At 44.0% G+C, this 22464-nt stretch overlaps 1 long non-coding RNA gene across 1 annotated transcript in view; it reads right to left on the bottom strand.

Annotated features, from left to right (window-relative positions):
* Positions 1–8118: 8118 nt before the first annotated feature.
* LOC129196022 (uncharacterized) overlaps positions 8119–22464 on the bottom strand; it is a 175910-nt gene continuing 161564 nt past the window's right edge. The window contains exon 2 of the long non-coding RNA XR_008574023.1: positions 8119–10577. This is a non-coding gene — a long non-coding RNA (uncharacterized LOC129196022). The remainder of the gene's footprint in view (positions 10578–22464) is intronic.

The raw sequence follows: 22464 nt of genomic DNA, 5'->3' as shown, positions 1-22464 counted from the left end.
CCTTTGACCAGCTAGTTATACTGTGTTTGATATACCCCAGGATGTGGTTTGCCCTCTTGGCTGTCAGGGCACACTGCTGACTCTTGTTGAGCCTGCTGCCAACCAGCGCCTCCAGATCCCTTTCTGCAGGGCTGCCCTCCAGCCACTCTGCTCCCAATTTATACTTGTGCCTGACATTCCTCCCTTATGTATAGACACCTCCACCCCACCTGCCTTCCTTATCCCTCTTGAACAGGCTGTAGCCCTCATCCCAGCACTCCGATCATGGGGCTCATTCCACCAAGTCTCACTAATACCAAGGATATCGTAGCTCTGGGAGCTGACCAACACTTCCAGTTCACCCTGCTTGTTTCTCATACTGCATGCACTGGTGTATAAGCATTTCAGACACACACTGCTCCTGCAAGCACAGGGGGCTCAGGAGTGTATGTTCCCACTAGCATTGCCACCCTCAGGCAATGCCAGGGCAACCCTTGGCTTACCTACTGCAATCCTGTCGGTATCCCCTTCCCCCATCGATTCTAGTTTAAAGCTCTCTCAACGAGTCCCACCAACTTACGCCCAAAGGCACACTTTCCCCATCCCATCGGGCCCCAGCATACCTTGCATCTCAAAGGCTCTTCCATGGTTTAAAGCCCCAGTTTTGGCAGAGGCAGCAGTACTAGAGCCAGATGTTGATACCCTTTCACACATCACAGAGTCAGAAAACTGGTGGCCACACGCTCGAACAGGAGCCCTGTCCACACAGCCGCGTTAGTTCCACCACGCAGCCGGGCAGCGGGCAGCACACGCGCTCGACTGTGGCAATCAGCTGGGCTGATCGTTTTCCCCGCGTAAATCTCCCGCGCTGGCGGGTGCAGGCTCCGCCCCTTGCGATCTCGTCCAATCAGCGGGCCCGGAGTCCGTCGCTCGGACAACGCCCCCCATTCAGACGAGCCTCCTCTCGCCCACGCTTACCCCTCGCGTGTCCCGCTGCTGCTCGGCCGCCGCTGCTGGTGCTCCTCGCGCTGCTCCGGCGTCCCTTTCAACCAAAGCGAATCAAAGACAACCGATAAATGGTGGTTCAAGGATGCAATTTCTTCCTAAAACCTGCTTTTCACATCAACTTCCTCTCCGTTCCACGTAGTTGGATTCAGCATCAACTGGTTGTTTTCCACTATCTGCATACTGTTCTTCCCAGCGTTGCAGGAAGACAGTATTTTTCCTCTGCTTGCTTCCCATGTATTGCGTGCTGCACGGCTGAGGGAACTACAGATGCTTTGGAATGTGTTATTGTGCATAGCTGGTGCTAAAGTTTTAAAGGTCATATATAAAATGCGTGTTTCCAAAAAGCCTTTCCAAACAGATGCTTTGAACTGGGCAAGATTGACATTGCAAGATATTGCCTCCGTAAATGACCGTGATCCAGGATAATTTTGCTCCTAAGATCTTCTTCCCAGGTCTTTTACAGCTTCATGAATCTGAAATAACCCTTTCAAGCTGATGGGTTTGCTCTTGTGCAGATCAGGATCCCAGGGAGAATCTAGCTTGTAATTTTGATTTCTTCCACAGACTTCACTTGCAGGTTATCACTTGTATCAGCAGGCTACAAGGCCCACTGCAGTCTGGACAGATGTTTTAAAAGATAAAAGGAGTACGAGAGGAATAATCCAGCCGTGTCCTGCTGGACTTAGTGTCTCCTCTGTGTCATTCCTGTTTCACTCCTTGGGTCCCTCAGGGAAACTAGTCAAATTCTGTTTGCTTTGACCAGACAAACATTTCTTTCCCAGCAGTTTGAACTGCACTATTAGGAAGCCTGTTTAGAGCCTTCATTAAGGTTTCCACCACTTAAATCAGGTTGAACAACATGCAGAGTACTGAGTAACAGGACCCTGTTCTCTACAGCAGCTTTTTTTTCCCTATATAAAGGAAAATAAATTACATTCATGCAACTCTCAAATCTGTGGTGTTTTCCAGCAGTGGTGTCCGACGCAAATTCGCAGGGTTTGAACTCTTGCCTTTTCTGTGCCAGGGAACAGAAAAAGAGGAGGGAGTGAGATGCATTGCCTCCTGCATGCTAAGATGAGACACTGGAAAGAGGGAAGACCTCATTTATGTGCCAGAAGGGCTGTAGCAAGTGTCACCTGGTAAAGTCCTCCTTGGTCCCTAAAACTCTCATTCAACCTGCAAAACTTAACATGCCATCTGTATTCCAAACCCTACTTTGGATGCTCCTGCTGCAGGGATGTCTTTGCTATCTTCTGGTTGATATACAAGGTGGTCCTCAGAATATAGACAAGGCCACTCTGCTGTTGCCATGATGGGGGTGTATTTTTCAGCTGACTTCTTTGTAATTTTTTTATTATTATTATTATTTTATTTTTTGGTGGCTTGGGAGGAATTATCTTCTCTTGGCTTTTATCTTTCTGGAAAGCAGCAGGTGTTTTCAGTGCCTCTAATTCTTTAAGATAAATATATTTGTTGCTTCACCTGTATCTACTGCTTAGTAGTACTTCTGTTCATATTATGGCTGGGATGTGCCATCTGGTTTTATTTCCAGATTTCATTCCACTTCCTCATGTACAGAAGAGCCAGTAAATCTTATTTCATCATAGTGTATTTATAACGAATTCACATCCAAGCCTCTTTACAAACTTTTGGCTTTAGTTATTGTGTTTGCACCTCCCAAGTAAGTAACATTTTTTCCTCTTGCACAAGAATAATGTTTTCAAGGGATGTTAGATCTGGATAGGATAACTGTAATAGTCCCTAGGAGAACTATTCGGTGAACCAAAGCTGGGCTGTGGATTCGCATCTGTAGCCTATCCTGTGCCTTGCACATGAAACCACTCTCTTCAGTGTGCCTATGTTTCTTTAGTGTCATGGTATTGTAACTGAAATATTGCTTCTTCCCATGGTCTAATAAGCAAGTCTTTTTTTGTGAAGCATTTCCCAGGTCACCAGTATTCAGTTCAGGGGCTCCAGCTGGTATTGCCTTTTCAATTATTCTATTGATTTATTTGCAAACTTCAGTATCTCTTTAGGCCTACTCTGAACAATATAAGTGGGTCGATGAGAACTAAACTCTCCAAACACCAGCGCCCTAATTAATGTTCAAAATTAAACTTCTAATTGTGAAATGGCATGTGATTCATCTGTCTCCATTCAAAAGCCCTTTATCTGTGTGCTTGAGGCATGTTTTTGCTTTGTTTTGGGGCTGCAAAGGGGGATTGCAAGAATCTAATAAAACACAGAACTATATTAGGAGGTACCAACACGTGCTGTGACAATGCAGAGCTTGGTAGGTCAAACGCTCCAATAATGTTATGCGCTAGGGAAAATGATGCCTTTCACTGGCTCAGCTGCAGACTGAACAGCACCTCTGCTCCAGCCTTGGCCCATTGAGGGACAGTCGAATAGCACCAGTCTGAGGTGCCTTTGGGTGCTGATTTCTCGAGCAATGAGTGGCACTGGTAGGCTCTGAAACCTAAATACCAAAGTAGTGAAGTACCAGCTGCTTGACTGCATGACGGGAATGGTGGGGCAGCTATTCTCCTTGCATTCACTGTATGAGAGCAATGCAATTGCTTTCAAGTCTGGGAAACACTGAGGCTAGGGCATTTATAGTCCTTTCTTCTTGCATCAGCTAGAGTTGAAGATTGTTTTTCCTAATGACTCATCAGGTGCTTTGTGTCATTTAGTGCTTTGAGAGATAAATAATCCACGACATCATCTAACAAAGAAAGCAATTGTGCTTGGCACCTATTGGCAACAGAAGACCTTTGGTGGTACATATTGAGTTACATTCATTGGTTTAGATCTTTTTTGGCTGATACTTGATGCCAGAGAATCCCAGAGCATGAAATAATTTCTTGATGTGGTGTGTTAGTCAGGAGTATTGGAGACTTCTGCATCAGCAGGACAGTATACTGCACTTTCCTGTGAGTCATCAAGCCTAATCCCAGTTTTGTGCTGTGACTTTTGTGATTTTGAGGAAATGATTCTGCCTTTCTTTGCTATCCTATCACCCAGCTATTTTGCCCTTCTGGCTGTTCGTGGCAGGGCCTTTTCTTAGACTTTACCTATAAATCATCTAGCGCTACAGGACTAACCCTTGCTTGGCTCTAGACCTCTTTTATAGGCTTCTAGAGAATGTGAACCATAACATCAAGATATTGAATATCAGCACAGACACAATAACAATGAGATCTGCTTGAAAACAGAGGTACCTCCTCAGCAAAGCCCTGCTTTGTGAGGTGTTAAATTAGATTAGGCTTTGGAGAATAATGAAGGAAATCCAAAGTATTTCCAGCACCTTACACTGCGCTCCCAATATGCTGCTATCTCATCACAAAGGAGCTGATCTTTGGATCATCCTGGTTCAGAATACCCCCTCCCTTATCACAGTTTGCAGGAACTCAGAGAGAGGACTTGCTGCTTATAAATCAGAAATATTTGGTATGAAAGTATGTCCCTAAAGAATAAGGACCATAACCTTGGATCTAACATAACTGAATAGTACAGTCCCAGGCTCCTGAGAGCCTCTCTGCCCCAGCCCATCACTTACTCCTTTGAACAAAGCAGCAGCCGCTTCCTAGGAGTTTTGGCACAAGCCTGCCTTGTCCTGGCACTGTAGGACTTTGCTTACATTCATTAGTGCTGTATTGCATTTGCATAAGCAACGTCTCAACAAGCATGGCCCTTTATCACTGTGATTCATGGCAATGACACAGTGGATGGTTGTGCTACTTTGCCTTGAAATTAGGATGATTTATTCATTAGGGGGCGTTGCTATGAAGTCATTGCCATTGGTGTTGTGTCTGCATACAATTAGAAACAAGGGTTGTATAAGAGAGGTACAGAGTAGGATGAAAGGCTCCTGGGGTCCTCCCTTGTCTGTACTCTTCAAAGGGTGCAAGTAGCGAGCAGGAGAAGAGCAAAGCATGGCTCAGATGCACTGACAAAACTTGAGGCACAGAATAGATCATTATGAATTCTTGTGGTATCCACTCTAATCTCATTAGTTGTGATGGATTCTGACTATGTCCATGTTGTAATTTCCATTGCTGTTCAGCATTAGTCCACTTAACATCCACTTTCCGTGGAGTGTTTCCAAGCAATTAGTATTCTCATCTTTTATCCGAGGGGTCATGGGTTACAGTGCATTACTGAGAAGGATGGGCTTGAAGGAGAGAGAGGGGAGCTAGCATCTCTTCTGCAGAGAAGGAGGATAAAACACAACTCAGCTTGCCACAGAGAAAGTAATGTGCTGATGTCCCACCTGCTGAGCTCTACAAGGGTGACCTGTGGGTTCATACCCTATCTTTTCCAGATCAAATCCTAGGTCCACCTTCTAGTTTCTCTGCAAGACTGCTGTGGGAGAAAGACCTCAAAGCAATATGGAGCAAGAGGCTTATTTCCATGTCTGTAGCTAAAATTCACATTGTGCCTTCTGGAACTAGGCGTTGAAGATCCAGGCCAGGATGGCAGTGGTATGCATAACAGAGCCCTAGGTGGTCCCAAAACACATGAAACTCTGTTTAATAGACACAGCTTACTTAGTGCACTCCCTGAGCTACCTGTGCTTTGGTCTTCCTGTCCCCAGAGACCATACTGGACACAGAAATACCCACTGACCTTCACTAGTCCCTCCGCTTCTGAAGCAGGCCTTGGGTGACTTCCCAAAGGCATGATGTTGGCAGAAACCAGCAACATTGTCTGGCTCAGGGAAGCTGTAGGATTATTGCCACTCACACGCTAAAGCAGCCTGGAAATGCCTCCTATCCATCTGCAAAGAGCAGATATGTCACCCTCTTCAACGCTGCTGGATCTGTGGTGGTGTTGAAGCCGCAGTGATGTCTGGCTCCATAAGCCTGTCTTGGATGACACTTCCAATCTGATCACCCCTAAGGAGCCATGGGGTGATGCACACACTTCTTTTTATAGCCCAATGATATTAGAAATATATGCCATGGTCTGCACCTAAAAATCCCAGGGGAGAAGATTGTAAGCAGGCATCCACCTTGCCCTCAGCAATGCCTGAAAATGCCAAGCTTTTATTCAAGGCTCTAAATAATTAGCAAGCCCACGTGTTGCAGGTTTTTCCTTGCTTTTGGATTTTGAGCTGATGCCCTGTTTGCTCCCCAAACTGTGCAGGGTGGTGGTGGAGAAGACAGGTTTCCTGAGGAGAGCCTGGGTGTATTAAACAGAGGTGAAAATAAACAAGAGAAAAGAGAGCAGGAGATTTCTGCACACTTTCTCTGATCACTCCATTTTTTTTCCTTTGAGGCACTAGCTCAACTGAGCAAAGGCACGGTGCCATATGGACTGTATCAGCTTTGTGGAACATGGTGCAAGTGCTCCCATGCTGAGCAGGGCAGGATGCTGAGCAGGGCTCCCCCTAGGCTCCACCCACCCCTGCATCCACGTAAGGACAAAAAATCTCTTTTCAGTAACGCGGATGGCATGGAGGGGGAAGTTGGGGAGGGGATGAGGAGAGAGGCCTGTTTTCAGATCACTGCTCTGTGCACAGGAGCTTCCTACAAGCATCAGTAAATTACCTGCACACCGCTGGCAGGGGCTCATGCCAGGGCCAGAAAGAGTGTACTGCAGCTCCCCGTGCCATCTCATCGAGCAGGGGGTGAATGATGGTGATTTTCGCAGCGTGCATAATCATACTGTGGGACACGTTACCTGAAACATCAGTTCTTGTCTCTTATCAAGGGACCCTGGTCTGGCCTGATCTTTGCTCTGACCTCTTACAGCAAATGGATCCTGGGAAGATCAGTGTAGCACCAACTTCTGATAGTATTTTGCTATCAGAAAGGAACGAACAGCTTGCCAAGAGTATTTTAAAATGTTTGTTGGTGGAGAGGTTAAACCCAAATGTTCTTCACATCCTCTCATTCAGTCTCAAATTGCATTGCTCTTCCAAATGCTCAGTCTGCTTCAGGGACAAAGTGTGAATAGCACCATCAAAATGCAGCCTGACCTCTTTGTATGCCAAAACACGTTTATGTCTCTCCCAAGATATGGTTACAATTTGACAGGAGAAAGTAAAACATTTCTTTCTCTTTCAGAAGAGAGTTTTACAAGATGCATAAAATCATTTTTTGCTCAATGTGCTAACCAGCAGAGTTTCAGAAGCTAGCCTGAGTCTGGCAGCGTGCAACTCCACGGAAGCAGAGCAGTGAGACCTCTCCCTGCACTTGCAAAAACACAGATTGAAAATAATTTCCATGCTCTCTCCTATCTCTTTGGCAAGACTGTTCGCTTGCTTCTCCCTCACGTGAATCCTTCTGGCATTGAAGAGGGCGGCACACTGCCTCCTTGATCTGTGAAGCTTTCTCACAGAAAGGTCAGGGAACTGAGCTTGCCAGAAAACCAGCTTTGGGAAGTGCCCACTAATCTCGGCTCCTGCTGTGCTGGGCCGGCACTGGCAATTGCTGGCCACACGTTCCAGGCTTGTAGTGAAGACATCAGACTGCATATGCCACGTATATCCCAGGAGGTTTGTCACATGGTCACGTGATGGAGTTTCCTCAGGGACCCCAGCTTTTAACCCGGGGAAACCCTCACAGCTTTCCTTGTCTTAATTCCTCTCTCACTCCCAGACTGCTCCGCCTCTCCCTGGCACAGTACAGCAGACTTTCCTGGGCAGCTCAGGGAGTCAGGGAATGGCGCCGATTCTTGCGTCCATAATCTCAGCCTAGTCCTTTAGCAGCCCTCAGGAAAGCTAGCCCAGCCACATCTCCCTGCAAAGAGCTCCCGACTCAGCCAGCCATTCTGCAACACCTTTTGCAAACTGCAATCTAATTTCTTTTTCCTGGAGAACTCTGCTGCTGTTTAATGCCACCATGTGTCTTAACAGCATTAAGCAATGTTTCTAGACATCTATCAGATGATGTTGCCAGGAGGTATTGCAAATATTTTAGACAAAAAGCAACCACACAAGGAACCAGGTTACCTAAAATTGCCATTAAAGCATAAGGAAGCAAACACGGCCCTTGAAATTGCGTGCAATCCACAGAACAGCAAACTAATCAATGTCACTTGAATGTGACTGAACTGTATGAATCCCTTTGTCATATTTGGTTTGTGTACAGGATAGTAATGAAAATTGATTCAGTTTCTTCACACAAGTAGACTTTGTTTATTTTAATAAGGTGGATTTCTTTGTACATTCCTCCCCCAATTTAAGAGGTGAAACTATAGATATGAAAGACTGACTTTTCTCAAAGCTACTGCAAAACTCCTCCAGTAATCCCGTTATTAGGAAAAAACCAGGATTTGCAAATGACAGCTCAAGTGTTCTGTCTGACTGCAGAATTCAAGATTTGGAATGGTTTTTTAAAAGTGTTTAAGTATCTAAGGATTCAGATAAGCCTTAAGTGATTTTTTTCACAGGCAACTCGGGGAATTAGATATCTAACTGTACCTAAATGTGTTTACAAAAATTTGACCCCTCAGGCCCAATTAATTTTGACTGAGCTTAACACAGGATGGAAAGTCTCTTTAAAGGCACTGGCCTGTACTGACTCCTGTTATCTCTGAACTGCCTTTGAGGTTTTGCCACTTGGGTAATCAGACACCATGCAAGGAAATTATTTTTCAGGCAGGGGATGAGGTAGTGAGAAGGCTTAATACTGACACCTTATGATGAAGCCTACAATAGCTATGAGACTCTGTTGTCCACTGCAGCTCTCCATCCAAAATTTATTGATGGCCTGGATAGAAATATCTGGCTCTGAGCCTGAAATTGTGAGTGAAGTTACTGTGTGCCTGGATGGACTGTTTTGCTTGATGTGATACAGACACGAGGTAAATTGCATTTTTTTTCTCCTTTCTTTTCTCAGGGCCAAAAAAAAAGACAAAAAAGGATTTCTGCCCCCTCAATCAGTTGATAGCATGCTGAGCCGCTGATGACGTGCTCTCTTTTCCATCTTTCCTGGGATCTTGTGTCAAGGCATCTTGTGAAGAATTGCACCTTCAGAAGAAGATCACATCCAGATCTTTTCCTGGCCTATTCACACTGTTCTAATCTAAAAGGAGGCTTAGGAGATAATCAAGGCCAGGATAATCAAAGTGGGTCACTCCCTAGTGGTGGGAAATCCCAGGGAATATTTTACACAGTGCTTCTGGAAGAAGAGGTTGTGGGTTTTTTCCATCTACTTCCCTTCCCTTCTGTGCCCTACATGGACAGCACAGCCTAATCAGCGCTTTGAGGCCATGGAAAAACTATTGTTGAGGGAAACCCGTGAACTTCTGAACTAGAAAGGCCGCTCACCCAAAGGTGTGCGCAGGGTGCGTGACCTGATTTTTGCAGGTCTGCCAGGGCTGGCTGAGAGCTACTACAGCCTGTGCTTACACAGATCTGCAAATAAAGCATCTCTTTTGCTACATTTGGGGAGTGTGTGGGGCAAAACCAATTTACCCTTTAGGTAGACATGCCAGCTTGATTCTTAATGTGCAGTAGCTATTTATAGTTATGTCTGTAAAGCTCTGCTGCTGGGGTGAGGAAAGTAAGACAATCCTCAGGTTCTAAGATGAATCCTTCAACCCTTGGGTCCTGTCCTTTCTTCGGCATCACTCAGAAACAATGCCAATGGCAGATGCTGTTAGGTGACCTGAGTCAGGCAGATGCTTCTCTCACTGCACTGAATCTGGCTCATTCATCCATATCAGTGGCTGCCTCCATCAACTCGGGAACAGATGACGATGAGGGAAGGGAGGGCACACGTCTCCTGCCTGAAGCCTCAGCTTGAAGCAGGTTTTCTGTGTGTTCTGTTTCTTGCTAGTGAGCCAGAAATCCCAGTGTATTAACCCAAGTCCGACACACAGCAAAGGCTCAGCGTTGCTCCTTCATTAAAGGGGATGTGGCCACTGGACGGGGACCAGCAACAGCTTCAGCATGTGCTCATCTCATCAGCGATTCCTGATGAGCTCAGAAAGTAACTCCTGGTGCAGCACCTTACTGTATCTTCTTGGCAGCTAATTTATAGATGTCAGGAGAGATGAAATAAACTTGCTTACTGCAGATTGGCCTGTCTCTCTCTGCTGTATCTCCAGGTGATGGATGAGTGCTACCTGTGATCTTTGAGTAGCAGCTGTATCTTTCAGAGGTCTAACTACAGTCAGGAACCGTAAATGCTGCATTGCTTCACTGACAGAGCAACCAAGAAGAAATAATCTTTGCCTCCTGCAAAGGTTAGCTCCTTTGTGTCTTCACAGGACAAACGAGAGTCAGAAACACAGCAGTTCCCAGGTCCATCAGCTGGTTTGCATTATGAGTTGGATAGGCCTTGTAGCAAAGGATGATGCCTTCAGAGGTAGAAAGGGCAGACTGATGCCCCATTCCAGAACTGGATGCCTAATCCTCTTACATGATACCTCTGTAACTAAGGCAGCAGAACCTGCACCTGTCCTGCCAATCGGCTTCCCTGGAGATCTCACTGACTTCTGCTGATGGGCCACTGAGTAGAGGGAAGGCAGCATTTCTTTTCATTATTGCTGATGACAGAGCTGTTGCAAGGCAGGAAGAGTTGGACCATGGAACCAGCAGAGCTTGCGAGGCATGCCTGGAGGATTAGCAGAAGTCTCTGGGGAGTGGGGAAAAAAAAAAAAAAAAAAGAGATAAGAGTTGGAGACGAAAGAAAAACAAGAATCAGTGTAGATTGATCTTTATCCTTCCCTTTGCTGATCGCGGCTGGAGAACACTGATGCATGCTGAATATTAGAAACAATGCAGAGATTAAGCATGGCTGCCTACCAGGATGTAGAGCAGAGATATTTCAGTATGCAGGTGCTATTGTTGAGCTTTCTCAGTCCTCACTTATTGCCTTAGAAGATGCCATTCTCTCTTGCATTTTATTCAGTGCAAAATGCTGCTGTTCTGATTCTGTAGCGTGTTAGATTGACTTAGTGCTAGAAGAAACACTAATGCAAACATATACCCTTTTGGAAGGTGCATGATCCTCACTTTATAAATGAAATGATAGAGGCACAGAGATGTTTAAGTAATAGGTCTTAAAAGGAGTCTGCAGCAAATCTATGGATCAAACCACAACTTCCTCAGCAACAGCCCAATGCTTTCCCAGATATTCTCTTTCTCCATGCTCAAGCATGTACCAGAGACCTGTTGCAATGTGTCACGGGCTTGTGTTGAGGGGAAGGGGGGAGTCCAGCAGCAGCAGACCCTCCCTGGATGCCATCGAGAAGGACCTGAAGGGAACAGAAATACTTGCCAGATTTCAGGTTAGGCTTGCAGTGCCTGAACACCACAGCTGCTGTTTCCAAATTGCCCAACATATCTTGAAGCCCAGAGACATAGAGAATTTGTGTTCACATATGGGTGAATGCACAAAGCGCGGAAGCCAGCTAGATCCAAATAGCCCCTCTCACCTGTGCACTGCATCTTGTACTGTCGTTTACTGCAGTGTAAGAGACAACTTTTGACACCTTTGGCATTTCTCCATTGATATTCTTATTAATGGCTATGTCTGTCTGTTGGTCCTGACTGATATAAAAGCAATACAGTTAGCCTAAGCTCTAGACTGATCTGATAATATAACAGCAATGCAAGCCAATGACTGCTCTGGATCAAGTAACATACAGATGCCAGAGCTGTGACCCAAGTGCGCTCATTAGGAATGTGGTTACTTGAATTTCCCTCTCTTGTCAGCGGAGAGAGACAATAGACACCTCCAGAGAAAATCTCTTTCCTGTGAGTCGAGAGCAAATGCAGTTCAATGCCTAAGTTTCTAAGGAAGAAAAAAAATCCTCTAACACAGGAATCCAAGAATTATGGCAGGCAGAGTCACTGGAACTTCTTAAAAAGCATAGTTCTTGGTTCTGGTCTATGAAGTGAAGCCTCGTTTCTTTCTATTCAGAGCACAAGTGTTTATTTGCTACAGTTCCCTTTTGCTGTGATGTAATTGCTTGTTTCTTTTTTCAAACAAAATTCCACACCTAATCCTCAAACAAACAAGCAGCTTCTTGCTCCTACTACATAGAAGGAATTATGCATTCAGCATGGCTAAAACCCAACAAAATTGCAGGTAAAAAATATGAACTGCTATTTAATTTTGCTTGCATCATGTTAAAAACTTTTGCACAATGAATCACAGAGTGTTCTTGAGCTCCTGTAATTGCAAGTGTTATACTAGAAGTGAGCATCAGCCATAACACTGCCTTATTGTAATGTCTGCTGGCCCTGGGGTGTCATCCCCTGGGTTCTGTGTTTGTTTTGGGGAGAGGAGATTCCCATGGAGATACAAAAGTACCATTGCAGGCTGCACTGTTCTGACTGTATCATTTTTAGGTTAACTTCAGCCTGTTGATGCTCAAGAATGGAACCAGGAGACATTCTCTTCTCTCCGGCTTCCCTACAGGAGCCTCTGCCTCTCTACAGATCCTTACGGCCCTCCACATCTTAACATTACTGAACAAAAGCAGAAAGACAGACCCTTTTTGACTCTAGAACTGTGTCCATTGAGGCACAGAGTGTGGTAACAACATGAATGATGGTAGCAGCAGTGGTTGTAATTTCTATGCCATCTTTCAGTTCTGCTTACAGGAACTTGGTTTCTCTGAAGACTGCTCAACTGCCCTGGACACCAGAGCACTGGTTCTGTATTTCATCTCTGTGTTAAAGGAAAGAAATATTAACCTCTCTCCCTTCAAATATCTGATCCAGACCCTCTCTAGCATAGATCAGTGTAACTTCATTGATTTTTAACTACACAGTGCTGATTTACACCCTTGAGTTGTGGTCCTTTTTCGCTACGATCAGAAGCTGTTTCTATTGTTCTCTTTTCCTGCTGATAACTAGTGATACCCAAGTGATCCAAATGCAACTGGTGAGGTGACTGCCAGCTGTAATAGCTGCTGCTCCACCACCTGCCTCTTCTGTTCAGACCCTCAAAGTAAGCTTGCATCAGTAGGAGTACTATATAGACTATAATTTAAAATCTATTAACTGTGAACATCAGTACAGCACATAAACTTAACTGGCCCTTGCAATACTGCAGTAAGTTCCTGTCCCTAGTTATTCCTATAAATCATCCCAGATAGGCTAGGACCTGATCGATGGGAAGAAATTATACCACAACATTAGATTTCATCATACATGACTTGAACGATTACTTTTCTGTCTTGTAGTATGAAGAATCATGAAAATTAATAGTCTCTCTGTACCCAAATGAAGTGTTTATGGGGCAGTATTACCTATCCTGTATTTCTTACTTAAAACCATACATTAATTTCTTTGCACTTACAATCAGTCAATCGTTTTTTAAATTTGCTGTTGTATCAAAAATACTGAAACTTTATGGGATATTTTTTTTTTATTGTTTTACAGTCTCCTTCTCCAGAAAGCTTTTAATGCTCCTTCCATAAAAATATTATGCCCCACTAGACTTTGTCTTGTGCATCAGCACACAGACAGTCAGGACTTAGCTCTGGCCAACAACTCTCACTTAACATATAGTCGGCCTTCTGCAAACAGGTTGATGCTCGGAGGCAGGGGCAGGGTGGGCATAGGTTGTATCAATATGTCTGTTCTTGGGATGTCTTCATGCTTCAGAGCTGTCAGTTTAGCGTGACCTAATGTGGACCATTTAGAGAATGCAGGGTGCTAAGACTCAAAAAGGTGACTGGGTGTAAGTACATTTTACTAAACATTGAATTGTCTCAGCTTCCACGATAAAGCAAGGTAAGGATTCAAGGTGTGGTTTTATATTGCAATTCTTTATCTGTGTCACAAAATGCCTTTAACAATTTGTGCCAAGTAACTGGGTATTTGAAGCCTTGTGAAAGAAAAAACAGACATCCTGTGGTTTTTTTTCTTTGGTCTCCTTGCTCAACTGCTGGTTGGCATGCTTAAAATTAACCCACCTGTGCAATTGTATGGGTGAAATATTTTATGCAGCTGCAACAAGCAGACCCTATTTCACCTCTGAGGATTTTTTTAATACCTTGTTTTGAAGCCAAATTAATATGTATGCAGTTGGGGTCAGGGCAGGAGAACAGGATGAACAACTGTAGTTAGAAAAGTGCAAGATGCGTGCACATGGAGCACCAAGCCTGTGCATGTCCCACAAGGCGCTAGCTCTCTGCAGGTGCAGAGCTAGCACTTCTCCCTGAATACCAGTGAAAACAGGAGGTGAATGTGGCCTCTTGATCCTCACTGTAAGCTTCGAAGCTGACCCTTTCTAGGGATTAACGGGACCTCTCAAACCACCTGCTGTTGTTGCAATACTGAACCAGGGAAGCTAGTGACTGTGGCATTTCTGCAAAGCAGATTGCTCCTCATCAGATTGGGGTTGGTGCCTCTGATTAGATAAAAGTGTCTTCTTATTTTTGTCTGTAGCCTACAGGTTATTGATGCATGAGCAAAGGAAGATTAATGCTTGGTTGGTTAAAACTCTGCACTTAGAATGATCTGGTTCCAGCTTGCAGCCTTACCATAGATTTTTGTGCAAGTCATGGGTAGATTTCAGAAGTACTTTGATCCCTGAAGATGCAATCTTTTTGACCTTGGCATTCTTGTAAACAACATCATACACTTACCTGGGTTTAGGTAGCAAAATCTCTTCCTTAATCTATTTGGTTCCTGGCTATCAAATATTTCTTCGCATCTTGGAAGCTCCAGAGATTAATTTGTATAGTCTGTGGTGTGAGATATAGGGAGGAAAACATCTTCGGTAGTGGAGGATAGCTAACAAGTTTTAAACATGGATTTGATGCAGTTACCTCCAGATCAAGGGGAAGTGGGTGTGGAAGGCTGATTTTCCATTTCTTTAGAAATGGCAGAAATTAAAACTGTCACATTTTTATGCATTCCATAAAAGGAATGAACGAGTTTTTTAAAAACCTACCATAACAACCTTCAGACTGGCATATTTTTCAAATTATTTTGACATTGAAAAAATTAATTTCATTCTGAAACAACCTTCTGAAATGAACCCCCCGAACTACTCTGAAAACATCATGACAGGATGTTTTGACACTAAGGCACTTTGCCTCTATTGTGTATACGTGAAATATTGTCAGAATTGACACACATTTCTAAAACACATCAGTTTCAACAAAGACAGAAGCTTTTGTGAAAGTATACAGTAAAATGGGGAAAAAAAAATCTCAGCCTCTTCACCCAGCCCATCTCAGAAGGAAGAGCATCTAAGGACACAGCAGCAGGTCCTATGATCTATGTTGTGCCACGCAAACTACTGAAGGAGGGAGCCCCCCTCACTTGCCAGCACTTATGTTCCCATCAGCCCCTCCTCAAACAAACACTTCTGTCAGCTCTCTTCAGTTAACAGGCCTCTGTCAGAGAGCTGAGACTATGGGGACAGTCATCTTTGCCAGGGAGGTTATGATACCCAGTTCAAGACAGGCTAAAGAAGGCAAATTGCAAAATGCATGTGCAACCACTAGTGAGTTAGAGCAGGCCTGGGGGGGGCGGTGGGTGTGTATGAGAGAGTGGTACAGCATCATCTAACCAGCCTCCCTGCTGATGTTCAAACCCAATCGATTTGCAGCTAATGACCAACCCAAAGCAGAACATTTTTGGCCAGGGAAAATCAATTGAGGGATACATGACAGAATGGAAAATACTGTACTGCATTCAGCATATTGCCTTTGGGTAAAGGTTGTCCCAGCTCCCAGGCTCTGGGATCCGAGTCACAGTGAGCAGAGAGGACCACGCCGCTGTTCACGCTTTCATCCTGCGTAGTCTCGCCTGGACTGCTGACTCTTAAACCTAATACGAGAGCACACAGGCTACTGGGAAAATTAAGAGTTACGATTCAGGACAGCAATGTGCCACTAGGCCCAGCCCCAGGCAAGGGCTGCTGCAGAAAGCCAGGTGGGGCAGGCTTACTCCTTTGGAGCTGCTACAACTTGTGGGTGGTCACTCTGCAAGGCATCATTCTTCCCTTGCTGCATGCTTGCTCTGGACAGCGTTGTTATTGGCACATACCTTAAAAGAGTTTAAATTAGAGTCTGCCTTGTTGCAGCTTTCTATATACTTTCCATTTCTTGTCTCTCAAACGTCTGTCCAGAGCAGCTCCGTGCCTGCATACTTTGTACGTGGATGGATTGTATGTATGGCTGCACAAGGAACACTACCTGTTTCTCATGATGTGAGACTTAATCCTTTCAGCTATTTGTAAAACACCCATTTTCTTCTATTTGGAAATAAAAAACCCTAACAATAATACTATAAATAGCAGTGACAGCATTTCCTGAGATGGCTTGCAGAACAAGAATTGCGTGCAAGGAATATTGGTGTGAGCTCAGCACCTTTGAACGTAGCTGCTCAATTTGTGCATTGGGGCAGGCTCATAATCTGGAATATGAGCTGCATGAGCTCATGTCTGCCTGCAAAACAGTGTGTAAATGTACTTGGTATATTTAGAAACTCAGCACAGTTCGAGAACTTTGACCTGAAATAGCCCCTTGTCTCAGTCTGTGACATCCAATATTATTTTATCATGGCTTCTCATTGTTACTTACTGTTAGTAACAGTGGAGCCCAGCATATTTGTGCTGCACAAAACTAGACCAACACACAGCCCAGGCCCTGGGAGTCCTTCAGCATAGAGCTCCCCAAGCGTATTCTGTGGAGCTCAGTGTTATAAATTCTGTGCTGTAAAGGGATATAGCTGACTTCAGGACTTTGTACTAAACCCTGATTTGACTTTCTACTTCATTTTCTCGTTTTCCCACCCACTCTTTCCTCCTCCTTATGTCACATTTGTTTTCCATTTAGTTGTTACAGAAACTTCAAGTTTTGCAAATGTAATAACAATTTTCCCTCTAGAATATTGAGTTTCCCTTGGCAACTGTCTCAGCTCCTGGATTCAAAAATGTATTTTCTTGACCTCTAAATGGGAAAAAGAAAGCAGCTGTAATGCAGATGAAGTGTGTCCTACAACATCTGGGATTCTCTTCCAAGTCCTGGAAGCTAGAAACAACTTCCTTTCTGCATCTCTCTTCCTTTTTTACCTTTTTTGTTAAGAAGAGTTGAAATCTGGTATAATCACATGAGGAACTCCAGGAACCCAGACTCTAGGCATGGGCCTGTCATGCCTAATACTTAACATCACCTGTCAGTGCTCCTTCCAAACTCAGCAGCATTTGCTGTCATTTCAGCAAAGCAGAAACCTAAGGTATATCTTTCAGTCACCTTTCTTGACATGAGTGTTGCCCATACCCTGGCTGCCTTCTGGGTTTGGAGGGAGAATGGCGGCAGCCTTTGCTGCTGCAACAAACCAACAGGAAGAAAACCAATCTATCCCAGCGCTGAGGAGACGTTACTATGATTTCATCTCACTATAAAACAGATGCTGTCTGGGCACACAAACAAGCAGCTCATTTCAGCAGGAGCTGAAAGAAAGGACTGACAGAAGAAGATGGAAACTGTCATGCAGAGGATAGAAATGGAGTATTGCAATGCAGGTAAATCATCCTCTGACTGTTACTGCCACTGCAGCTCCTTCCAGCTGTGCAGATGATGTCCAACAGCACCTTGGTTGTATCCTCAGAACCTCTCCTTTAACGCACCAAGTAGGGACCATGCTGAACATCTCTCATTCAAGCCCTGCTGAAAACTCACATGCAAAGACTGGACAGTCCTGCCTGAGTGGGAAAGTGGACTTTTTTTTTTTTTTTTAAACAGATGGAGGTTTATTTTTTGTTATATGATTTCAACAGCTAGGAATGACAGATAGTAACTATGTACAACCAAACAGGGTTATCTTCCAAATGATTATATCCTTGCCTAAGACATGAGGATAGAAGCCAGTGAACTAAAAAAACCTCCTTAATTTATTCAAGATCTGTTAGTCTAAACTGCCAGCTACTTTCTAAAATGGTAGTCTAGTCTGAAGTCACAGCATGGCTTTTGAGCATTATTAACCTGTTTCTTTGTGCCCTTATAAATAAAACAGTGGAAAAACCCCTCCTGAGAACTCCCAAGGACAGACATGAGCTCTCAGGTCAGAGCAGGAGCATTATCTCCTACTTGAATGTAAATCCCAAAGAAATCGTGGGCCCAACAGCAAGGCTGTGAAAATACCGAGCCAGTATCACTCAAATGTGACAGTGCTTCAGAAAAGAAAACTCCTTCCTTTTGTCCATAGGCAGCGAAGGTTGGGAGAGCTAGGAAATATGTTCAAACACATTCTGCTATGATTTCATCCTGAATAAGCAGCTTCCATGTTGAAGGACCACTATAAAAAGGACATTTTAAGTTGTCATTTAATGGTTCTTGAGAATTTCTTCTTATGATGAAAGCAAACATTTTTCTTGCAGATTAGTTGGCTCTCCGGAGGCTGTCCATGTTTTCCTGAAAGATGAGGGCAGGGTGGGATTCAAGCACCAGGATGAACAAGGGGAGTAACTTCATGCATCCTGGGCTGGAATTGCCAGCAACCCTCTTTGTGGCTGATAAAACTCAGCCCTTCAGCAGAATTAAAGTGACAGGAGGTTGATGATTTAATTCTTTAAAATACTAAACTGTAAATTCACTAAACATCCTGGGTTTTCATGGCCCATAGTTCTGTCATTCTTTGACAGCCTAACATACAATAAGGATATTATATCCTAAGTTTACTTCATTGTACTGCATATTACAAAGAACAACAAAAGGATTTTGATAAGCAATATAAATATTTTTGATTGCTTTGCAGTACTGTGCACATTTTAATGTTTTTTTTTCTGCAACGGAATAGACTCAGATTCACACCCTTGTGGTTCTGCTCAGCTTGCCAACTAGAAAGAAGCACCATCACTCCACTGAGGTCAGTGATTTGTGCCTGGTGAGTATCTACCCTCTGCATTTCTTCCCTGCATTTCTGAAAACCAGCCAGGTTTTTAATATCTCCAAAGATGGAACACCACAACCTCTCTGGGTGATCAACCACCCTCACAGTAAAGAAGCAGCCGAGCAAAGAAAGCATAGCCAGCAGAGTATGTTTGGAAACCCAAGCCATGATAGCTGTTATGTACATTCTTGGTAGTTACAAATCTCCTCGGCAGTAGATAGTCTGTTCATCCTGCAGCTGTGGCAGGAGTTGCATAACAGTTGAAGATGCTGCTGCTTCTTCTGTGAGTTTCTTCCCTATCTCTCCCTCTTTTCCTCTTATCTGTGATGTGGGTTTCCCCCCTTACATCCTGCCAACCCCAGGGTGCTGGGTTTTCTCAGGTACTTGGTAGCATATCAGACATGTCACCTCCTTTCCTCTATGCTCTCCCTCACATTGGGTGGACTCCTTGAAAATACACCTGATATGCCCTGCTGCTGGGGTGTTTTGTGCTAGCCGGTCCTGATGTTAGTTTGCACATGATAGGAATAACAATAATAAAGACTGTTTCAAACTAAGAAAAAAAAAGGAGATGAAACACACAGGAGAGGGGAAAAAATGGAGGCGCTCACAGTTACTCTGCTTATAAAGGCAGTATAGCTTTGAGAAGTACTGCTATTCTAGAGGCCATAAATCAGACATAATTGCTCTGATCAACTCAGAGTCTTTATAATAGAAATCAAATACATCCAGGAGCTTTGGGTTCAAGTCACCATGGCAACCCAAGCCTAGAATGGCTGCGATGGTGCACCTTATCTTTTCCATTGATCCTTATCTTTTTGTGAACATGGTTTACCTGGTGCTTCCTGACAGATGAAAACCTGAACATACTGTACTTTCCCTTAATGTATGTACTTGTTTGCCTTGTGGCAAATATAAATATGCACAAGTGCATGGTACCTTTGTTGTATTAATCCAGTCGGAGTTTAACTGAGCACTTTATTTGGTGTGACATTATTATTCAACATGTGGATTAAAACCACGCAGTCAGGATTTACACTTTTATAGCCTCTTTGATGCAACAGCCATGAAGTTTTTGAGACGTAAGTATGAATACAGGTGGATGGATGCCAGAATACCCCTTTCCATGACAACTCTGAAATGTTAAAATAATGCACAGAAGCACACTTATCTGGGAGGGAATGGTTAATGCACATTGAGCACAACTTTGACATTCCAGAATGATACTTTGTTCTGATTGTCATTGATAAGAAGGTATCTCTAAATGCTTTGTGCTCTCATCTCTAGTGCACCCATCTACCAGGCTCTTGGCTTCACATGGACTGCTAAGGGATCAGACAGGTGAACCTGCTCACTTTTCTGTGGGCCTTCAGTACAATCAAACTATCCTCATGGAACACCATGATTGTATCAAATCACACTTCCCTATGAGAACAAGAGTCCTTCAGAGCATTTCCATTCCATGCTATGATCTATCAGACTTTCTACTAGGAGATTTAAAAACTGTCTTAAAATATCTTCAAATCACTTATATTTCTATTTCTTTACAAATGACGTTTTAATGCAAACTTGATTTCAGGGTATTTAGCCTGGGTTTTCAAAGGAGCTTCAGAGAAGTAAACACAGAATATTAATGAAATCTGAGTCTTCCTAGGTGTCCTTAGAAGCCAGTCCTGAGATGGTAAAATCCTCTAAAGCTTCTTGCTTTAATATAACTTAATAAAAGCAAGACTTGCTGTTCTGATTCAGGTGCAATGGAATTGCGTTCTGTAGTTTCATCAGAAGGAAGGAAGACAATATTGAGCCTATGTAAGAACACCTGAATCTGATCTTAAATTACCAAGGAGTCAATTGTTTTGGTGGTAACATGCAGTGATTCAGAATGAATTTGCATGGAGGTTTGCAACAAAATCTGGTTTTGTGTTTTCTCATTTTCAGCATTTCCTGATTTCGTCTGAGATTGGAATCACAGAATGGTAGGGGATCTCTGGAGATCATCTAGTCCAACCCCTGCTGTGCTAAAGCAGGATCACCTACAGCAGGTTGCACAGGATCGCATCCAGGCAGGTTTTGAATACCTCCAGAGGAGGAGACTCCACAACCTTTCTGGGCAACCTGTTCCAGTGCTCTGTCACCCTCAAAGTGAAGAAGTTTTCCCTCATGTTGAGATGGAACTTCCTGTGTTCCAGTTTGTGCCCGTTGCCCCTTGTCCTGTCACTGGGCACTATTGAGAAGAGTCTGGCCCCATCCTCTTGACATGTGCCCTTTACAAAGGGCATTAATGAGATCCCCTCTCAGTCTTCTCTTCTCCAGGCTAAACAGCCCCAGCTCTCCCAGCCTTTCCTCGTAAGAGAGATGCTCCAGGCCCCTCATCATCTTTGTAGCCCTCTGCTGGATTCTCTGCACTTGTTCTGGGAAGTAAGTCACAGTATAAGCAGAAGCTGGAAAAACCCAGAACTCACTACAGAGGCTCACCTAACATGATCTAAGCTTCAAGAATCCCAAAGCAATGAAGAGGTATCACCCCTTGCAAATTATCTGATACATGCTGCTTAACCCATGCCCTCTTATCTCCCCTGGGATAGCGCCTCAGAGCCAAACGGTAGCTGTGTCATTTGAGGATTTATGTAATGGGACTGGAGAATGAGTCCAGCTGTAGGAGCTAGGAATCTTCTGATCTCTAACTGAAGAATGTGAGGTGAATACAGCAAAGTATCCACATTGTTGCAAATCTGAAGGCAGACTGAAACTAGTTCTGAGCTTTCACTATAGATGGTCCCATCAGCGGCCTGACATTATTCTGGCAAGCGATAAAAAGAGCACAACAGCTTGGCAACTTCCGGTCCCGGCTGGAAACGTGTGCTCTGACAAACCTGTGCCGGCTCTGCAGAAAGAGCTGACCGGGATTGCCAATTCCTAGAGGGAATGGAGCATATCCAGAAACCAAGGATTTCTGTTTTCCCTCAAAAGGGCAAACATGAACAGTGGAACAATTCTGTAAGGCTATCAGGTCAGGGACACACAATGGCGCTCTCAAAAAACAAAGCAAAACAACCCCGACTGTCTGTATCAGCACTGGTATTTTCCCATGCATTAGTCAGCTGATTTCAAGCACCATCATCAAATGGGAGAATATTTGGTAGCCTACAGACCCACTGCTAGAATTTGTCTAGTAAAACACTTTCGAGCTTAATAGTGAAATGTTTCTTTCTGCTTCCTCTGTTCTCCTACCAATTGCTAGTTGCAAGAAAGCTCCTGAACTCTCCTGCTAGAACCTGTGTCAACTCACACACCTGCAAGTAAGCAAACACTGATCTAAATTCGGTAACATGTTGAGAAGAGCTTGTTTTCTGACAGTCTTATCCTCTCACTTGTGTATTTCCAAGGATAGTACTCCTCTTAGCCTCAGACATGTATCATTGTTTCCCCTTCTTTTCATTACTGAAAACCTGTACTCCCTAAAATTATGAGTCTTGCAGATTCATTTACAGAAAATTGATTTATTTTATCTTCAGCTTTATTGCACGCAAAATTATGAGCAAAACTCTCTGCAGCCAGAGGGTGGGGTTTGCAAGCACCTACTGCCTTGCACTGTTGGCAGCTATGGAATTACAAATGTAGCAGGTTGAAAATACTTGTGGAAGGAAGTTTTTTCTGGT

The sequence above is a fragment of the Grus americana genome, chromosome 24 (assembly GCF_028858705.1).
Source record: "Grus americana isolate bGruAme1 chromosome 24, bGruAme1.mat, whole genome shotgun sequence".
Classification (NCBI taxonomy): Eukaryota; Metazoa; Chordata; class Aves; order Gruiformes; family Gruidae; genus Grus; species Grus americana.
The sequence above is the reverse complement of the archived record's forward strand: the minus strand, read 5'-3'. Positions and strand labels throughout refer to the sequence as shown.